Source organism: Camelus dromedarius, chromosome 35 (genome assembly GCF_036321535.1).
Source record: "Camelus dromedarius isolate mCamDro1 chromosome 35, mCamDro1.pat, whole genome shotgun sequence".
In the NCBI taxonomy this organism is placed as follows: Eukaryota; Metazoa; Chordata; class Mammalia; order Artiodactyla; family Camelidae; genus Camelus; species Camelus dromedarius.
The window spans coordinates 7,972,064-7,993,286 of NC_087470.1; the positions used below are offsets into that span (position 1 = coordinate 7,972,064).

The 21,223-nt window shown below is 40.6% G+C and overlaps 1 long non-coding RNA gene across 1 annotated transcript; it reads left to right on the top strand.

Annotated features, from left to right (window-relative positions):
• Window positions 1–6,020: 6,020 nt before the first annotated feature.
• Window positions 6,021–14,093, top strand: LOC135320000 (uncharacterized). The gene is made up of 2 exons (XR_010379144.1): window positions 6,021–6,269; window positions 13,933–14,093. It is a non-coding gene; the product is annotated as an uncharacterized LOC135320000 (long non-coding RNA).
• The last annotated feature ends 7,130 nt before the right edge of the window (window positions 14,094–21,223 follow it).

Here is a 21,223-nt window from a genome sequence, read left to right on the forward strand (position 1 = left end):
TTCTCTTTCCCTTCACCTGACAATCGGGCCCCTTTGTCTCACTGTCAGTGGCGAGTTCTGCCTCAGGGAATGACTAACAGCCCCGCTACTTGCGAGCTATGTGTTCACCAGGCCCTGCTGCCTGTGCACTCTGCTTTTCCCTCCTGCCTGGTTTATCATTATGTGGATGATGTTTTACTTGCAGCCCCTACACAATCCCAGCTTCTAACTAACTATCGATTTATGACGGATCCCCTTTCCAAACACGCACTCCAAATAGCACATGAAAAACTTCAGCTTCAAAGACCTAGGAATTATCAAGGTTACATCTTTTTTAATTGAACTATTCGATCTCAATCAGGAATCTTAGATACTACTCGCCTTCCTACTTTAAATGATTTTCAGAAATTTGGGGGAGATATAAATTATGTTTGACTCATTTTAGGCATTACTATGGGACAACTTTCTAATATATTCAACATCCTTAGGGGAGATTCACCCTTAGAGCCCCCCTGAAAATGAACTCCAGAAGCTAAACAGGAAATAGCACTCATTAAAAGGGCATCCAAGACAGACAATTAGATAGGAGACAATTGGACCACCCAATTGATTTGTTCTTACCCCCCACCTTTTGGACCCGGACAGGATTATTGGGACAGCTTATTAGCGAAATTCAATGTATAAAATAGATATTAATTTCTCATTTCTTTAAAACAAACAAACAAAAAATCTTCTCTCGTATGCTCAGCAGGTTATCAATTTGTTATATAAGGGCCGATATCACTGTCAGCAATTGACTGGCTATGATCCAGACATGATTTATCAAAAAATATCCTTAAGGTTTCCAACAATTAGCCTCTTGATTTCTAATCTGCCATAGCTCACTTTACGGGAAATTTGTTTATTCTCTACCCTCTGATAAGTTGTTACAACAGCTAGCCCTTATCAATGTCATTTTGCCTCACAAGATTGTGACCACTCCTATTCACAAATCTGTCACTATCTTTATTGATGGCTCCGGAAAAACAACTAAGTCTGCATTTCCTGGACAAGGAAGGGCATAGATTGTTTTCTGCAGGGCAACCTCAACACAAAGAGCAGAACTTAAAGCTCCCATTATGGCATTGCAACAGCCTGTTAACTTGCTGATTCACAATACATGGTTTATGTCATACAAAATATAAAACAATCATCAATTAAGAAGTGAAGAGACTCCTCTCTCCTTTCCCTGTTTCTTACTTTGCAATCTCTAATAGATAAATGTAAACATCCCCTTTTTGTCATACACGTAGGGTCCCATACCAATCTACCTGGTCCCTTGACAGCCAGCAATGTTATGGCAGATCACTTTGTTGGTTTCAGCTTGGCTTTCAAAACAGCACAACAATCGCATAAATTCTTTCATCAAAACTATAAGTCTCTGGTTAAACAGTTTCACCCAATAATCCCTCAAGCAAAACAGATTATTTCAGCTTGTCCTGATTGCCAATTATTGGCTGGAGGACAGAAATCTTGGGGTGCCAATCCTCGGGGATTAGAACCCAATCAAATGTGGCAAACAGATATGACTCACTATCCTTTTGGTCGCTAAAATTATGTCCACGTTTCCATCGATGCCTTTTCTAAATATATCTCTGCTTCCACATACATTGGTGAAAAAACAAAACACGTTGTCACCTTCTTCATGCCTTTGCACACCTGGGCAAGCCACAACAAATAAAAACTGACAATGGACCCAGCTATACCTCTGCTAAATTTAAACTCTTGTCAAAACTGGGAAGTACAACAAGTTACAGAAATTCCTCTTAATCCCACTGGACAAGCCATTATAAAAGGTACTCATTCCACATTAAAGTCTATGATTAAAAACCAAAAGGGGAGTGGGGATACTCCCAGTAGGATCTTCACAGATAGGTTACACAGAGCAGTATAAACTAAATTTTTTAAACTGTGATGTTCAAGGCCTCACAGCAGCAGTTCACCATTTTGCTAAAACAGCTCTGTAAGAGCAGACGTTCTGGTAAAAAATATTACAGAGGAAAATCATTCATGGGAAGGGACTTTTAAATTAGTCACCCTGGGGTGAGGATCTGCTTGTATTCTTTTACCCACAGGGCTAGTTTGGCTACATGCTCGTCATGTCAAACTTCACCGCAGACTGGAAGAACATACCCTATGACCCCAACTTCCAGGAGGACAATCCTGTCCCTCAGATGGCCAGCCTTTCCCTACTAGACCCCCGACCAGAGACCTGCCCAAACACCCTTAAGGCGCCAGGTGTGACCTTGGGGCAATTTAAGAAACTCGATCAACAGACCAATGAAGTTATGCAATGTGTTGGAGTCCCCCCCCAGTCCAGAAAACTGGGCTTTAGCATGTCTGGTTGTGGTTTCTCAAAACTCAGTGAAGGTAATACCTCTCCTGCTTTTGCTTCTCTTCCTCTCTGTCACACAAGCGCCCCTATACTGGGCTCATATTGTAGATCCCTCTCTTTTCAGACCTATCTCCTGGTGGGACGCCAATCCTCCTTTCAGCAGTAGTGACACCCCGTGGACTGGAAGAACATGGCTCCCACCTCAAGGACCTCTACTAGATCAATGAGACTGGCTCAACTTAAATGAATCCATCTCCTTTGTCTCCCCTTTCCACCAGCCTGTTTTGTTAACATAGCCACACTCGATTGTCTTACTATCAAGCCTCATGCTTACTTACATTACACTCCTAAAGACGGATTTCATAAGATTAATTTGACTTTCATATTTACTGCAGCCATTGATGCTGGAAGTCTCCCTGATCAGAATTGCCCTCCACCGTTGGAATGCTGTCATATGACAGAAGCCTGGACCCCAGAAAGTCAAAACTGTTTCTGGAAACCATGTCCCTCTCATTAAGCTACCATGAAAACTCTTTGCTAATTTCTCCCTTTTTGTTTGGGGTCCACAAAGTTATTTATCATCTGAACATTTGTCCACTGTCTTTTAATGAAACCAGTAATTCTAGCATCTCCTGGACTTATGAGGCTTTTCCGGCCCTATTCTAAGCATTCCCAGTGCTCACAGACACAGCCCCAGCACAGTAATCTACACCATGTGGCTCTACACTTTGTGCCTCATAACATATCTCATGGGAAGTACACACTCAAAAATGGCCTATATAAGTTAACCTTACTTCTCATGTTTCTGATCACATTCTTTCTTGTACTCCACATCCTTATATTTTTACTATGTCTTACCAAAAAATCAATATTACTCTTCAAAAGAGATTTTACTTACTTCAAGTTCATACCCCTGTCTGGTATACCTCCTTCATTAGAACAACGAATATTACACATTTAGGTCTCTCACATGTGATTGTCCTGAAGGGACAGCCACAGGTCTGTTTCCAGTCAGTCTCACACGTCCCTGGGAAGGGGCTAGCGGCTTTACTAAACTAGCACAAACTATCTCTAAATGGAGACCTAAATGCTTTATTGGATGGCCCATAGCGTTCATCACCTCTGCCGCCGTCACTACCGCTGCAGCTTCTGTAGTGACTGTAAGCTGCTATGGGCGCGCGCCGTCTGTTCCACCCAATAGCCCATTGGGCAAGGTTTTGAATGGATGGTCTAATTATAGTTAGCTACCTATGACTAAGAAAACGATGGTATTTTACTGTAATACTGCTTGAGTAATGTACGCCTTAGGCTCGAGGGAACACTGGCCTGAAAATGGGTTATTAAATTACTACATCATTCTCCAGTTAGAACTGTTTTGCCAGAGAAAAGGTAAATGGGAAGAAGTACCATATATGCAAGCCTTTATGAAAGTCCATAATGAGGAAGGAAGGAAGCCAGGTACTAGATTGCTGGTTCAAAGACAAGTAGAGAAAGAATTTAAAAATGAACAGAGAAAGGTTACCAGACAAGTGAGGGAAGAAAGAAAACAGCAAGAACAAGCACCTTCCAATGTCATGGTCACCCAAGTTATCATAGACGAGGAAGATAATGACTGACAGGGCCCGGGGCTCTCAGCCATGTTAAAGACCCCCTGTAACAATTGCCACCCAAGAGCCTTGGGTACAGCTGACAGTGGGGTCTCAACTAGTGGGCTTTCTAGCAGATACTGGCAGAAACTTCTGTCCCAGTACCAACGACTCAACTGCTGTTACGACCTGTGGAATGCAAATTTTGAGAAGGGGAGTAAGTAACTTGGAAACAAATAGAAATCTTAAATGTCTTCTATAGAAGTCAGTAAAAATGTTTAGCTATCCAGTCAGGCAGCTTTGATTTGTTCCACCTGCCAAAAACTCAATTTGTATCCAACCTCTTCTAACTGATGAGTCTTACATCGTTGTACCTAATTCATGGCTAAAGGTTTAAAATGGGAATTATGAGGTCTCTGTGTTTGTGTGATTGTATGTACCTATATGTGTGCTGTATATATGTGGCATTGCCAAAATTAATTCATTAAAGAGCTCTATCCAATTGGCTTAAAGGAAATTAAATGCTTATATAAATACTCAGGAATATAAAAGAAACTGGCCAGAATGAAAATTGGGTTTATGTGATCTAAAAAATATTCCATACTGAATTAATACCTGGTCATTGAAGCTAGTTAAAGCTTATAGGTTTGATAAATATAGACATGTCTCAAGATTCATTAATGTTAAGCATAAAACTTCTATTGTAGTTAGGTTCAATAGAAATACATAAGAACTTGTCATATCTATTAAAATTTGTCAGCAAGAAAAACAACTCTGTATAATATATTTGTAAGTAACTTAAATACAAATGAGAAAGAGCTTTTCGGTAAACTCTTTAGGAATGAATATTTCAGGAATGTCTACTCAAATTGTTAGAGCAGGAAGATAGCTAAATATGATCAAAGAAAGGGGGACACAGACCAAATGGCAGGAATTAGGCAGAAAGGAGGGGCACAGGCCAAATGCAGGAAACCACACGTCATATGAGCAGCAGGGATCCTTGGGCAGAGAAAGAAAAGCTGAAATCTTTGTGCTGATAAGGGACCACAAATTTTGGCTTGGAGACCAACAAAGAAAGGTCAGAAAAGGCAGGAATTTCCAGTGCCAGAATGTAACCTTTTACTCATTATGCCCTCATTTCAATAAAATTAACCTTGCAGATCAGAAGTACCCACCATGCACCGACGCCATGACGCTTCCGATCCAGACTAAATAAGGCCAAAAATCCCTCCTCCCTTTGGGAAGGTGGAGTTGGGATGATAATCAGGGAGTACGACCCCAAACCCTTCCCTCCCCAATAAATATTCCGCCCATTCACTTTTACACCCTATGTAACTAACTTGCCAAAGAAACTCAGGGCAGCTGCTCACCTGAGCCTGCCCGCTCTCCCCTGAGGGTGTACTATCCATCCTTTAATAAATCCTCACTTTACCTTTTTAACCTCTAAGTCTTGTCTCTGAATTCTTTCCGGGACGGGACAAGAACCTGGAACACCAGTTGCACCTATCGGCGACAAAATGATCTCCCCATATATTTGGTAACTTGAAATTTTATAATGGTGCTAAATTAAGTTAAATGATGGAAGTTTATTAAATAGCCAGTTCATTTTCAGATAAAATAAGACATTGAAAGATTTATTGCTGAATATTGACTTCCTCTTACAGAGAAACCATAGATATTTAGCAATAAATATTAATAAATATGTGGTGCCACCCTGAAATATTCTCTACTGCTAAGGGAAATATCTCAGTATGCTAGGAAAGTAAGATGAATATTTTCATTAAAGAAGATATAAGAAATGGAATTATGTTTTGTTAATAAAAAAAAAGTGACTTTGTCCTAAAGCTAGTTGCGTCTGAATGGAAAAGAAAATATGGAACAAAATAATATGGATAGAGGAATTTGTGGAAGGTTTGTGAAAGAGGAAACCTGAGAAAATGGTTTTATACATGGTATGGATTGGCTAAGTTTAAAATGAATTTAGTCCAGAAAATTAATTCTAAAAGTAAGCGGGTACAAGTCTAGATTTAGTTCACTTTCTCTCTGTTGAGAGAACAAAGTTATCTTAAAATGTTAATTTGCTTTTAGTAACAGATTTTAAAGTTTCTTTTATCCCTTAAGTGATCTGTTCTGTATTTATCTTTGAAATATTTTATTGTTAATGAATAAGTAATATTTCAAAGTGACCTATATTTTTATTTGACCAAGTGTTTTGAAACTATAACAAGCTTCCCAAATATCAAATTTTAATCAGGCTTCTTTTGACCTCCAGCTAAATCTGGGATGCTTCAGAGGGCCCCTGAAACATCCGAAAGAGAGATTTTAAACTAGTAAGTTTCATGTGGTATGTTAAATAACATGGGAAGTATTGACCAATGAATAATAATTCTTCCTAGTTTATATTGTAAAAGAAAATATTAATATAGGTATTATAAAAATTATATGGAATCCCTAAAAATCTGGTATGTCTGAAATGTTACTAATCATAATTCTGCTTATTGTGACCAGGTCTGTTTACCAATTACAGTGTAAATAGCTGTTTAACCACGCTATTAAGTCTTCTGTCACTTATAGACAGTTATGGTTTTATTCTGATGCTTTTGCAAAATTGCTTTCTCTTCAAGGAGATTTACTGGTTTCTAATAAATTTCAAACTATAATACTGAACTAAACTGGGTAAGAAATTTTAAAATTCTGATGGAAACTCTGATTTCATAAAGCTGTTAACAACAACAAAAAGATTAGTTACATGGGGCTGAGTAAACTGATGAATATGTTTATAATTTTTGGTTTTGTCTAAAATATTACTGGCTTTTTAATCTGTGTTTTCCAGATATAAATAAACCCTTCTCCTTAATTAATTATGACACAGCAATTTGATAAATTATACCTATGTAAGCAGACTTGGAACAGTTATCTTTTCTCTCTATCTGGTCCCTCCAGAGACTTGAAACTTTTAAATTCCCAGTGGCTCTATCAGATAAATTAGGAAGATTACCTCCTAACAGGTGTAGGAACCTCAAGGCATTTTGAGGACCTTAAAGAGAAAATACTTCACTTAAATCTATAAGGCAAAATCTGTGACAAGCCCTTGACATGACTTTCCTGGCCTTAGGAGACCTTATTAAAATTCCAGCCACAGAATCCTTATTAAAAGTTCTGGCACAGCCAATTTAAAAGAGCCTATATGATTAAATAATCAGAGTTAATTTGTGGGCAAATTTTTCTTCATTTGGGTATATATGATAAAATTGAGGGTAACTTCAGAGAGAAAATGATTAGATTTTAGTGAATATTAAACTCTAGTTTTGTTAATTGAGGTCTATATTTACTAATACTCACTTCCTAGACCATTCCTTGCTGTTATGTTACATTGCTGCAGAGTTTAATTGAATTATTAAAAGAACACTCTAGGTTTGTTTGTGAGGCTCAGTAATTTATCCTTGGATGAAGATCCAATGCCTCATGACCTGCAAACAGGGGATTATACACACTGGAACAGACATGATTTAAAGAACTATCTTCAGCCTGAATGGAAGGACCCTTTATCAGGTACTCTTAACTAACACAGCAAAAGCTAAAGGAAATTGACTTTTGGATTAATTTCCAGTCCAAAAGAGCCCTTGCACTGCAATGGCCTATAGAGTAGTGCTAACCTTAAGTCAATGCTCAAATGGAGAAGCTAGCAGACCAGAAAGAGAAGAAGATGTCATCTGAGGTAGACAGCTGACCCAAGACACTGGACCAGGCCTATATACCAATTATTTTGATAATTGCTCTTACCTTTGATTATGAACTAATCCAATTGTTAGGTTTATGGTCAATTACCTATATCTAGTGCTTCTGTGTTATCTTGGTTGGTTTCCCTACTCCAAGGCTCTAACTAGATAGTCCTTAGAAAATTTAATCTAGGAAAAATAAAAGAAGAAATTATAGTTCTATGTAGGCCACTATTGACATTACAAAGTTGGAGCCCTCTCCTGGCTACTTAATAATACCTGATCTGAGCCTGGCCATACATATGAATTGTCTTATAATATCACTGAAGCTCAATCAAGGCAACAAACAAAATTTCAGCCAAAGAATATAACTTTCCTCAATTATGGAAAAGACTTGTATGGTTAATATCAGGATATGGACATGTAAGCTTAAAGGTTCTCTTATGTTTGGAAAAAATTTTAAAAATTGAACTATAGTATGGATAAGCAACCTAATAACACTAGGAAATTTGTCTAGGAGTCTTATGAACAATGCCTGTATAACATCTTCCCTAAAGATATGTATTGGTACAGAACAGATTAAGTCAGTTGACCTGGAGATACACTGAGCTGCACCTAATGAAAGTTCTTGTTTTAAATTCTTACTTATGACCTTACTAATGTTGCTAACTATATTATTTGTATTTTGCCTATTTTACAATATTGTTGTTTCTTGCATTACCAAATGTGTCAAAAGTGTGACTGAGCCTCTGATAAAACAATAAGGCAGCTTGAAACAGTAGACCAGATATATGTTTCTGCATGAGACCAATGATTGTAATGGTGCGACCCTAGATATAGGAAAAAGCAACAAGAGGGAATATTCTCCTGGACCATAACAGACTAGTAAGACAGGTGGTCCGGATAATTTTTGCTACTGTTAATAAGGCCTAGTCATGTAATAGCACATTGAGTGGCCTATCAACATAATCCTTGCATGGCATAGGAATAAGCAGTCCAAGCTCCGTGGGATGAAATGGTTGTGCCAAGCCATGGTCAAATGTATGATCATGCGGGCACTTGCCATCAGCCTCTACAAGGATTGGGTCACTTTGGCACTTGCCTTCTAACTCTGCTTGGATTAAATCATGAGCCACTGCAGCTGCTGATCTCCAACACACCCTTAAACTAGTTCAGGGTTAAGGTCAGGAATGAGGGACTCTGTGCTCTGGGAAAACTGGCTGAACAGACCTTCAAATAGCTAGATTTTTTTCAGGAAAAGATCTTATGAGCCCAAATTCTTGCATCTCATCATATCCAGAAAAGCACTAAAATCATTAATGGTGACATCTGCTTTGTCCACTAAGAAGAGAAATGCATTTGAAAATCAAAATGAAATAACTATAGTTCAGACATTCAACATAAAACTAGGTAAACATTGTAGATGTGATTTCAGGCAAGTTTCTGTATTGCTGAGAACTTGAGTTTTCTGAGCGATGTCAAAATTGGGATGCCACCGCCATTCTCAAAGCAGTGTCTGCTGGCAACTTGTAGCTACAACCTAATGGGCTTAACTTCTCCTCTTGTAATTATTGAGTTCCTAGATCCATACTGCCTGTTATGCTTTCACACCAGATGAGTCCAGGAGCATCACAACTGCCCTAGAGGACGTGAAGCAACAAATACATAATGTAGGGGATTCAGATGCATATGTGGGAGAAGTTACATCTCAAGTTAACACCTGATTTTCTGGCCTCTTTTCATGGACTTCAAGGTCTCAAATGCATTCTTTAGGGAATTTTACAGTTTCTGTTTTCACTTCTGTTAATGAAAGTTTATATATACACATATATATAGTACATATATATTTAGACTAACAGTTTTCTGATGTCTAATGTGCAGGAAACAAACAGCTAAGGCTCTTTCTGAATCCCCAGCCATATGGCAAGATCAGGCTGGCTTGTTCCATTTCAAGGACCCCCCCAAAAAACACCCCCATTCAGCAGGAAGCAGCCAGATGAACACGACGTCCATCTCCCTATTTCCATAGGAATGGAATGAGAAACCTACAGTGGGGATTTTGAAGTACAATTAATAAAATGGCCACACTTAGGCTAACAGATTGCTTCTTCTCATACACACCCTTAAAACGGTAAACTGACCTGATTAACTGGTTGCTACTCACGGTTCCAGGCCTATTGTTAAAACTGAAGCTATTGATTTTACACTTTCTACTTTATTTCGGTAATCAAAAGCTATAATAACACTTGGTCTCCAGGGAGAAGGTCACAGGACTTAACCTTATAAAATAGCCTGAGTTACCAAGAAGATCACAACTTGGGTGATTCTAATGAAGAGATGGATAGAGTGACAAACACTGGCGGAAAATGAGCTTTTGTATATTTGCCATCATTATCTTTACATTTTGATATAGTCACTGAGGTCATTGTAGTGTTTTAACATGAAAAATGAGGTAAATAAATTAGAAGAAATCAATCATTTGATTTAAATGTAAATTAAATCACATTGTGAAATTGTTGCAAATTCCTTCTCTGTTGCAATGTGTAAATTGTTTATATTTTATAGAGTAGCAAATTTCTTAAAATTTCAAAAGAACAAATACTTTTTGAACACCTACATACACACTAGATATAAGATATGTATGACTTAAACATAATAGGACATCTATCTGTGTCAACATTCATATATATAACTGCATAAATCAAAGTGGAGTTTTCTCACCCTGTTCCTCAGGCTTATACCCTGCAGGTAACCAGAATTGATGTATGGTACAAATCCTTTTGTTTTTTTTTTTTTTTAAACAGAACTAAAATTGTAATCCAGGTTAATGTGCTCCAAATTCTGTTATATCAGGTTATAAAACAGATTTTGAAGGTCACATTGATCTTAAAGTTTACAGATTGCCTCTGTTCTCCACATGTTACCAAAGTACTTCCTTCGATTTCAATAAAGACAGATTGCAGGAATGTGTCAGTTCTGCGTGAGTCTTTGCTGTAGCGGGTGTAACCAGCAGCACACAGATACTCCTGGTGTCATGGCCCATGTCTCCAGAATAACATGATATCAAGCCCAGATGCCCTCCCTGTTCAGATCAGCCTCTGTGCCAGTCCCCCATGAAGAGGAACTGTCTCCTGAGGCAGCTCAGACAGCTCTGATTGCTAGAAAGTTCCATGTGGTGCCCTTTAAATTTAACTTGTCCAGAGTAAAACTCACTAATTTGAGCCTTCAGAAAGGGACAGCTCACTTGATCTTTGTTAACAAAGGACTTACACCAGCAAATTGTCAGGACTCTCAGCCAATAAAGGCCATTCAGGCTAATGTTACTAGCTTCCTCCAAAGAGGGCTCAGTACACGGAAGTTTCTTTAACCATGTGCTTCTAGATGCAGAGATGGGCTCTTAGGTGTAAGGGTTGTAATTCTGTGACACTGTGTTGTGAAAGGTGCACCTCTTATGGACTTCAACAACAGCATGAGTTAATTGTATAAAACTCATAAATGAGTGAATGACTAAGATCACATTCCTAGAACTCCTGAAAATTGCTGGGAAGACCCGAATGCCTGAAGCTCTGGGACAGTCATCTGCCCCCACCCATTGCCTCAGGCACTGTGCTTTGGGTGGGTGGCCTTCCCTGCTGTGTTCTAGAAATAATGCAAAGTGTTGTTTAAATATTCTGGAATTTAGCTTTTATCCAGATAAGATGGCCTGGATATACAAGGAGTTACAGTTTAACTTATAGGAGATGTTCAAAGCACAGGAATGTGGATATGCAGACCTAAAGGAAGCCAGTGGTCTGGGCACAGGCCCCCTGTGCTGTGTTTGGGAGAATCAAGGGATCCATATTATTTGTTGAAGTGTTCTGAGTTGGTTTCCCACGTTTTGTTTGTAGTGACATTGAGGGGGCTGTGTTTGGATCCTGGCTTTATTTTGTAACCTCAACTTCATGGTTTTTGACTCAACAATGTTTGTGCTTGCAGTGGGTTTATTTTGACAGTACCTCTGGTCCCTGGGGTACAGGCTCATCCTGTGTTAGCAGTACCTGCCCCAGCCATTGCCATATGGACATGCAGGGTTTCCATTCCTGAAGCCTCCCCAGCCCAGAAGGCCGAGCTTATTTGACCTGCTTTGAAAAGGTGTGCATATATACATTTTTAAGATTCTTCAATATCCCCATGAAGAAGGAGGACTTTAATTTCTACTGGGTAGAGTTTTTATTTTCTTTCACTGCGGCCCTGTGCGCCTGTGAAACGTGCACTGTTTCATGCCACGCCCCTTCATGCAACCCCCACGCCCCACCGTACCTCTGGTAGAGTGTTCTTTAGTAGGTGTTCTGTGGTTTTACATCAGTTTTTAATATTGGTGCATGGTGGATCCAGAGGTCCTGGTGATTGCCTGTATGTTTATCTCACGAGCCTCATTGTTGCTGAAAGATCAGCTCCCATCCCTCATGAGCCAAATGACACAGAGACAGGGTCTTGGAGCTTACAAGAAAGGAGGCAGCTTTATTACTCATCCAGGCAAAGGAAACTCACAGCAGGCTAATCCCTTCAAAACTGTATGCCCACCTTGGCGATGGGGCAGGGTAATTATATAGCCATAGCTTAAACAACAAAGCATTCATAACAACCGACAGAATCATGTTCTCATCAGAAGACTCAGAATGGCGTCATGATGCCTCCAGGCCACCAATTCTATAGAGGATAGTGTTTAGATCACTTTATCTCTTTAGCATGCAAGGTGTGGCCTTCTTGGTAATTCAGGCTATTTTGTAAGATTACAGTCCTTTGACTTTCTCCCTGGAGAAGGACTCAGTGACCAAGCATGATTATGACTTTCTATTACTGGAATAAAATAGAAACAGTAAGATCAATGGCTGTAGTTTTAACACTGGGCCTGGAACTGTGGGTAGCAACTGGTCGGTCATGTTCATTAACCATTCTAAGGGCAAGCATCAGAATAAGCAGTCTGTTAACCTAAGTGCGACCATTTTATTATTCCTCCTTCATCATGATTCATTGAGAATGGAAGGTAGGGACTTCCGGGCTTCTTGACACAGTCTTGTTTTCAAGGTGACATCTAAAATTAGGCTTATCCCACCCATCTCCTTGGCCCCTCCCAGGCCCTAACCCTAACCCTGCAACCACTGAGTCTGTCCTTGGGGCTCTTGCAGAGCTCTCCCAAAGACAAATTCAGAGTCTCTACATTTTCAAGTTTTGCTGCTAATTACTTCTGGAAAAAAACAGAAAGTACATTTCATTTTTTTGTTGTTCTTGTTTTCCAGAGTAGTAAATTTACAAAGCATAAGAAAATGTTTACAGAAGCCTAAAGTTCAGGATTCTTTTTATAAAATGTATTTTAAAATTCCTAAGGTAATACATATTTTGTGTGAAAACATAAGCAATACTGAAATATATGGAGTAAAAAGTTTCTCTGAAGACCTTAATCTGCTGGCTGGAGTGTTTGCACATTAAATTTTGATAGATACTAACAATGGATGCTTTCCAAGGTGTACCCTTTACACACCACCACCACCAGCAGCTTTTGAAGTCTTCCCAGCAGTGTTCCCAACACTGGGAACATCTTTGCAAATGTTTACCAGTTTGATAGGTGCGAAAATAGCATTTCACTTCATTTGCATTTCTCTGAGTATAATAGAGTTGAGTATATTTTACTGTTTTTTTGTTTGGCTTTACTCTGAAACAGGACACAAAAGTCATCTTATACTGGGAAGGTGTGAGGTGCTGTTACAGAATCCAACCTCGTTCTGCTCACCACACGACAGACCAATAAATCAGTAGATGAGGTGTTGGAGCAAGGAATAGCTACTTTATTTGGGAAGCCGGCAGACTGAGAAGATGACAGACTAATGTCCTGGAGAACTTCTTCCCCAATCAGAATTCAGGCTCCTTTTATACTTGAAAGAGGAAGGGGTGTGATTGGTTGTTACAAACTTCTTGGTGTAGGAATTATTTGTTCTTGGAATCCTTTGTTCTTGCAGCTCTCCACATGATTCATGTCATTGTGCCCCTGTAAATCCTGCAACAAAACAAACATGATTTTCTATTCTGCAACTTATCTTTATATGAGTTCAAAAGTGTTAATATCCTTAAAGGTCAGAGTCTTGGGAATAGGCTGTCTTGTATATTTCAGGCTAAAGGCAACATTCTTTTACAAAAGGTTCTGAGCTAGCAAGACTAAGCCTAGAAAACAGGGCACAGGGTTAAAGCAAAAGGAACAGATCTAGCATGGAGTCAGTTTTGTTCTTTTCTATTACAGTGCCTTTGGTGAGAGATAAGAGGATGTTTCTGGGCAGGTCCTCCTCTGCCCCTGGCAGGGATTCAGCAAGAACCCTGCCAGATTCACCATGACTGTGGATGGAACTGCTCTCCAGCAGAGAAAGTAACAATTATTCATGATTAAAATTACTTGTCAAAATATCTTCAATTGCCTGTTAACTATACTGTGTAGGGTGCGGGGAACTTCTCACTTGCCCATCAATGATCAGACTCCCCAGATACAAGCGACCAGCGTTGCAGAGCGTTCCAAGATGGCCTCGCCAAAACCGCTTTGCACTTTGCTCTTGAGCCTTGGGCTCCGAAAAAGTACACTTTCAAAGCTCTGTTTCCTCTTCCCTTTTCTGCCGCACGAATGAACACAGCTCTGAACCCACCTGGGCTGAGCCCAGCTCGTGAAGACAACCACCTGCTGTCCATTCCCAGGCTTGGCTGCATCCTCCCCCTAGCATGTTCATGTGCCCAGCGCCTCTGCCTTAGGGATCTGGATCCCCATCTGCGCCATCACCCACCCAAGGACTGCTGGTGGGTGGTGCACAGCCCAGGACCACCCTGGCATGCAGCCTAGGACCTCCCTGAGCCTCTGGCTTAGAGAAGGCACAGGGCATGGGGGCAGGGTGCCTGGGTGGGAATTGGAACCACCTCCATTCTCACCCACTAAACCCCAAAGCCTCAGACACAGGGCTGTTTGCCCACACACTATGCCAGAGCTCTGACTGTTGTCTGTCGCCATGATGACTGGAGCCTGGAATGCCCCACCCCATTGGGTGAAGAATGAGGGGGTCATCTCGGGTTAGGGGTGCACTCAGAGTGAGGGGAATCATACAGTGTGGGGACAGGCTGAGTGGTGAGGGGCCGCTCAGAGTGGAAATGACCCAGCTGAGGGTTGAGGCTTCAATTTTGGGGTGAAGGAGCCATCTTGGAATGGGGGAACCGGGATGAGGTATGAAGGGTCAGTTTGGGGTTCAGGATCCATAGATTAGGATCTGGTGGGGCAGAAAGTGGGGGTGGGGATCTCAGTGTGAGGAGAAGCTTCACATTGGGGGTCTGGTTGGTGACCTAGCTTGGCTGGGAGTAGTTGTCAATGATGAGGGGCGGTGAGCAGGAGAAGTGGGGCTGGGGGTGTGGCCTGGCCCTGGGCCTGTGGTTGTTCTGGATGGATGCCGGGACCCTGTCAGTGGTGGGAGAGGCAGCATTGGGAATGGGGCCCTGCCTGGCCTCACACACCACATCCTGTACTGCAGGAGCTGCAGCCCGAGCGTCCAAGCTGCGGGCGGGTGGAGGAGGGGTGCGCAGAGACACGCGGACGCCGGAGCCCGCCCAGAGCGCCTGGGGGCTGGGCTGGAACCGGGTGCTCCAGGGCCAGGCCCCAGAGGAGGGGGATGGCCTGGGGTCTGGGCCGCTGCCTGCTGTCGCCTCCGCTGCTGCCGCTGCCTGGCAGGTAAGGGGGCGCTGGTGGGGGCGCGCAGGTCGGGGTGCGGTGGTGAGGCCGGGGCCGCCACCCTGGCGCGTGGTGCGTAGTAACCCCCCACATTATTAGTCACTGAACCCCGCATCTTCACCGCCGCTCGTACGCGGGTTTGGGAAAGCGGGTGCAGCCCCGGGAGGTGGGAGGGCGCTGGCCGGGCCCGGAGCACCTCCGACTGGGCCTCAGGCCAGAGCCGCCCTGTGCAGGTGGCCCTGCCTGGCGTGTGGTGGCGCCCCAGACCCTCCAGAACTCAGGCGACCTGGGGAGGAATAATGGGCGAGGCCCAGGTCTTTGGGAGCTTGTCAGCCTGCCCTGAGACCTAAAGCCTTTGACAAGTCTAGTTTTAGTCTTTTGAGGAATCTCCATACTGTTTTCCACAATGGCTGCAGCAAACTGCGTTCCCACCAGCGGTGTACGAGGGTTCCTTTTCTCCACAGACTCTCCAGCATTTATCATTTCTGGACTTTTGAATGATGGCCATTCTGACTGGTGTGAGATGATACCTCATTGTAGTTTTGATTAGCATTTCTCTGATAATTAGCGATATTGAGCATTTTTTAAATGTGTTTATTGTCCATTTGTATGTCTTCATTAAAGAATTGCTTGTTTAGTTCTTCTGCCATTTTTGGATTGGCTAGTTTTTGTTTGTTTTTGTTTTGTTTTTTTAAATTCAGTTGTGTGAGATGTTTATATATTCTGCAAATTAAGCTCTTTTCAGTCTCATCTTTTGCGAACATTTTCTCCCATTCCACAAATTGTCTTTGATTTGCTTATAGTTTCCTTTGCTGTGCAAAATCTTATAAATTTAATTAGGTCCCATTTGTTTATTTTTGCTTTTATTTCTATTCCTTTAGTAGACTGCCCTAGGAGAACATTGCTGAGGTATATGTTAGATAATGTATTGACTACATTTTCTTCTAAGTGGTCTATAGTGTCTTATCATGTGTTTAACTATTTAAGCCATTTGAATTTATTTTTATGTAAAGTGTGAGGGAGCATTCTAACTTCATTGATTTACATACAGCTGTCCAATTTTCCCTACACCATTTGCTGAAGAGACCATCTTTATTCCATAGTATGTTCTTACCTACTTTTTAAAGATTAATTGACCAAAAGCTTGTGGGTTTATTTCTGGGCTCGATATACTGTTCCATTGATCCATATGTCTGTTTTTGTACCAGTACCCTGCTGTTTTGATTACTGTAGCTCTGTAGTACTGTCTGAAGTCTGGGAAGGTTATTCCTCCAGGTTTGTTCTTTTTCTTCAGCAATTCTTTGGTAATTCTGGGTCTTTTGCAATTCCCTATAGATTTTAGGATTATTTGTTCTAATTTTGTGAAAAATGTCCTGGGCAATTTCACAGGGATCACGTTAAATCTGTAGATTGCTTTCGGTAGTATGATCATTTTAACAATATTAATTCTTCCAATCCAAGAGTATGGGCTATCTTTCCATTTTAAGTCATCTTTAATCAACGTTTTGTTGTTCTCCATGTATAAGTGTTTCACCTGCTTGGTGAGATTTATTCCTAAGTATTTTGTTGTTTTGGATATTATTTTAAAAGAGACTGTTTCTTTACTTTCTTTTCCTACTGTTTTATTGCTAATGTAAATAAATGCAGCCGATTTGTGTATCTTAATCTGTATCCTGCTACCTTGCCAAATGTTTTTAATTTTGGTTCATTTCTGTCTTTTTCTTCTTCTTTCAGAATATTCCCTTATGGTTAGATGATTTCCGTTATTGTTATATTTGTGTTTCTCTCACCTGTTTTTGCATATCTAATGTATGTTTTTAATTTATGGTTTTCATAAGTTTCATATACGTTGCTCTGTTACAATATCTGATTGTTTTCAAGTGATTGTCATTTAAGGTCACTTAATGTTTTAGTCCCTCTCCCCCTTTTTTGTTTTGTTTTTGATTTTTTTTTTACATCTTCCTATACCTCTTATGTGTTTATTGTAATTATAGTTGTTTTTATAATTTTTGTTCTTTAATCTTTGTAGTAGCTTATTTAAGTTGTTGATTCACAGCCATTGCTCCATTTTTGCCTTTAAACTGGGATTTCCTACTTCCCAGAAGTTCTTTTTTTCCTTTTTAATTTTCTTGGGAGGTGGGTAGTTTTATTTACTTATTTTAATGGGATTGAACCCATTACCTCATGTATTCTAAGCACACTGTCTACAGCTGAGCTCTACGTTCCCCCCAACAAGTTCTTATTTTTGTTACAGATTTTTCCTTTTCACATAAAGAGACTTTTTATTACTCCTTGTAAGGTTAATTTAGCATTGACGAATTCTCAGTTTTTGCTCATTTGAGAAGCTCTTTAACTCTCTTTCAATTGTGATTAATAACTTTTCTGACTAGAGTAGCCTAGGTTGTAGATTGTTCTCTTTGAGTACTTACTAATTTTGCTAAATGTTTACATTAGCATGTAATCATGGCTTTCCCTTCTGGCCTGCAATGACTGCTGAAAAACAGCTGATAGTTTATGAGGAATTTCCTTTAATGTGATGCTTTCCTTTTCTCTTCGTACCTTTAGAATTCTGTTATTCATTCATTCATTCTAAAAAAACCAAAACTTTTTTCATTCTTTGCAAAATCTATAACACTTTATCTGTTAGGAAAAAGAACAAAGAAGTGATTCTTTTTTGCTGATTTTTAGAATTCTGCCATTATCTTTAAATTTTGCTTTTTGAATAATGATTTGTCTTGATGTGGGTCTGTTTGAGCTGATCCCATTTGTGACTCTGAGTTTCCTGTGCCTGGATCTGTTTCCTTTTTCAGATTAGGGAAGCTTTCAGCTATAATTTTATCAAATGTTTTCTCACCCTTTTTATTCTCCTTCAGGGACCCCTATAATATGAATGTTAATATGTTTGATGCTGTCTCAGAAGTCCCTTAAACTCATTTAATGTATTTTTTCTTCTTGCTCTTCTGATTGGGTGTTTTTCATCATTCTGTCATCCAGATTGCTAATGTGTCATCTGTATTGCCTAATTTTCCATGTTACCTACACTTCTGCTCTGACTGGTTCTTTTTGTATATTTTCTAGTTCTTTTTAAAAATTCTCCCTGTGTTCATCTGTTCTTTTTCCCAGTGCAGTTATCACTCTTATTACTGTTGCTTTGACCTCTTTGTCAAATAAAATATTTATCTCTTTTCATTAAGGTTATTTTCTTATTATTTCACTTAAAACATATTCCTGTCCTCTCACTTTAACTTTATATATCTCTGTGAAGTTAGGTGAAACAGTTACCTGTCCCAGAATTAAACGTGTGTCCTTGTGTGAGAGCACTCCTATGCAGTCTTCTGTGCCCAGCAGATCTGTGGGAAGAATTGCATCTTAACTGATCGTGGGCTGCCATCTTCCCCCAGGATGTGCTGGCAGCCAGAGTAATGGGGGCGGTAGAGTTAGAGGGAGTTAGAGGGATTGGAGCCAGTTCCAGGTTCAAGCAGGGGCTTCTCCTCTGCTCCATGACTGTTAACAGCCCTATCAGGGGTGGCACAGGGTCCTGTTGGGCTGGAGCAGGATCTCTGTGGGAGTTGGGTTCTCCTGGGTGTGAGGGCAGTCTCTGCTTTGGTTTGGAATGTGGCTGAGGCCTGAGGGCTTGCAGTGGCCATTCTGTACTGGTTTTACCTTTTCCCCAGTGTGCACACCTTGGCTAGATGGTGGGTCAGGGCCAGAGAGATTGGGGCCACACCACTGAGCTGGCCTCAACCCCTCTCAGTTGTGCATGAGAAAGTGAGTTCTCATGATGGCAGCCTCTGCCCTGGTGCTTGTATTGCTCCTGCCAGAGTGTGTGAAGGGACACTAGCTAGCAGTGACTGCCTACAGTCTTTTCAGAGGTAGGGCCACATCCAGGCCACCACCATTTTCTCACACTGTGTGCACTCTTGTTGGCAATGGAAGCTACCACCTGAGTGGGGAGCAGCACCAGAACATGGAAGGCTGGAGCAGATGCCTGTATAGTCTAGGGGCCCCACTTGAGGCATCCATGGAAGCTGCCAGAGCCCCAGGCAGTGTTCAGCCTGCTGTTTCCCTGCTGTGATGGGGAATTAGCAAGCCTCTGCACAGACTCTTCAAGAGCAGAGACTCAGTTTCTTAGAGTGCTACAGTAAAACCACTCGTTTTCAACCCTGCCAAGCTGGCTCATCATCCCAGTGCTGAACCCCATGCCTAGGGCGCCTGATCCATGGTTCAGACCATAGCATAGGCGTGGGGGACTGTTAGGGCTCGAGCACCGCTACAGCCTCGTGCTGTCTGGGTGAGAGTGCCTGCAGTTCCGAGCTCTGCGTGGCTGGTGGAGGACCATGCGGTGAACGATTTTAAGTCTGTTGGCACAGACAGATTGAGCCCGTTAAAATTATTCCTTATAGAGATAGTATAAGGACAGGATATGCCATTGAATTTTCTAAGAAATTTAATATTATAATATTATAATACCCCAGCTGCCTGGTGTGAGTAATATAACCGTGGATACTCGGGATCCCGGAACAAAAACTTGAATTATGCTTTTGGTAATCAAAGGTGTAGGTCCTAAAGGGGTGCATTTACCATAAATGCTCTTATACATGTCAGTCATAGGGAAATTCTACATTAAGAAATGGATGCTAATGATCATCAGGCATATTTATAAATGTTCAATATCACTAATTATCAGAGAAATGCAAATCTGAATTACAATAAGGTATCACCTCACACCAGTCAGACAGGCCATCATTCAAAAGTCCACAAATGACAAATGCTGGAAGGCTGTGGAGAAAAGGGAACCCTCCTACACTGCTGGTGGCAATGCAGTTTGGTGCAGCCACTGTGGAAAACAGTATGGAGATTCCTCAGAAGACTAGGCATAGACTTACCATATGACCCAGGAATCCCTCTCCTGGGCATATATCCAGAAGGAGCCCTACTTCAAAATGACACCTGCAACCCAATGTTCATAGCAACACTATTTACAATAGCCAAGACATGGAAACAACCTAAATGTCCATCAAGAGATAACTGGATAAAGAAGAGGTGGTATATTTATACAATGGAATACTATTCAGTCATAAAAACTGACAACATAACGTCATTTACAGCAACATGGATGTTCCTGGAGAATGCCATTCTAAGTGAAGTAAGCCAGAAAGAGAAAGAAAAATACCATATGAGATTGCTCATATATGCAATCTAAAAAATAAATAAATAAATACAAAGCAAACAAACAACAAAAAAAAACCTCATAGACAGAATGCAAACTTGTGGTTGCCAGGGGGGTGGGGGGTGGGAAGGGACAGACTGGGATTTCAACACGTAGAATAGATAAACAAGATTGTACTTTGTAACACAGGGAAATATATACAGAATCTTGTGGTGGCTCACAGCAAAAGAGAATGGGAAAATGAATGTATGTATGCTCATGTATAACTGAAAAAATGTGCTCTACACTGGAATTTGAGACAAAATTGCAAAATGACTATAACTCAATAAAAAAAAGTTTAAAAAGTTGATACTGTTTGAGTTAAGTATTGAATTATTAGAGAATGTAATGAACCTGTAAGATTCAGGATCAAAATTAGTGAAATGACAAGAGCAAGTGATCCAAGTAGTATATGCAATAAGAAATAAAGTCCTGAATTGAATCATTTTGTCTGATTTTCTCAGTGGGTAGTAAGTGATTAGGGTTTTGACTACTGTTGTTTTGAGTAAACTATAGAATATAATCAATTGTGAAGTAGTGAAAAGTTAAGGATATTTGTAATAAGATTAGCACTGTGATAATATAGTGGGGGGGTTAATGATCCTTTGGATAGATGAAATTGGC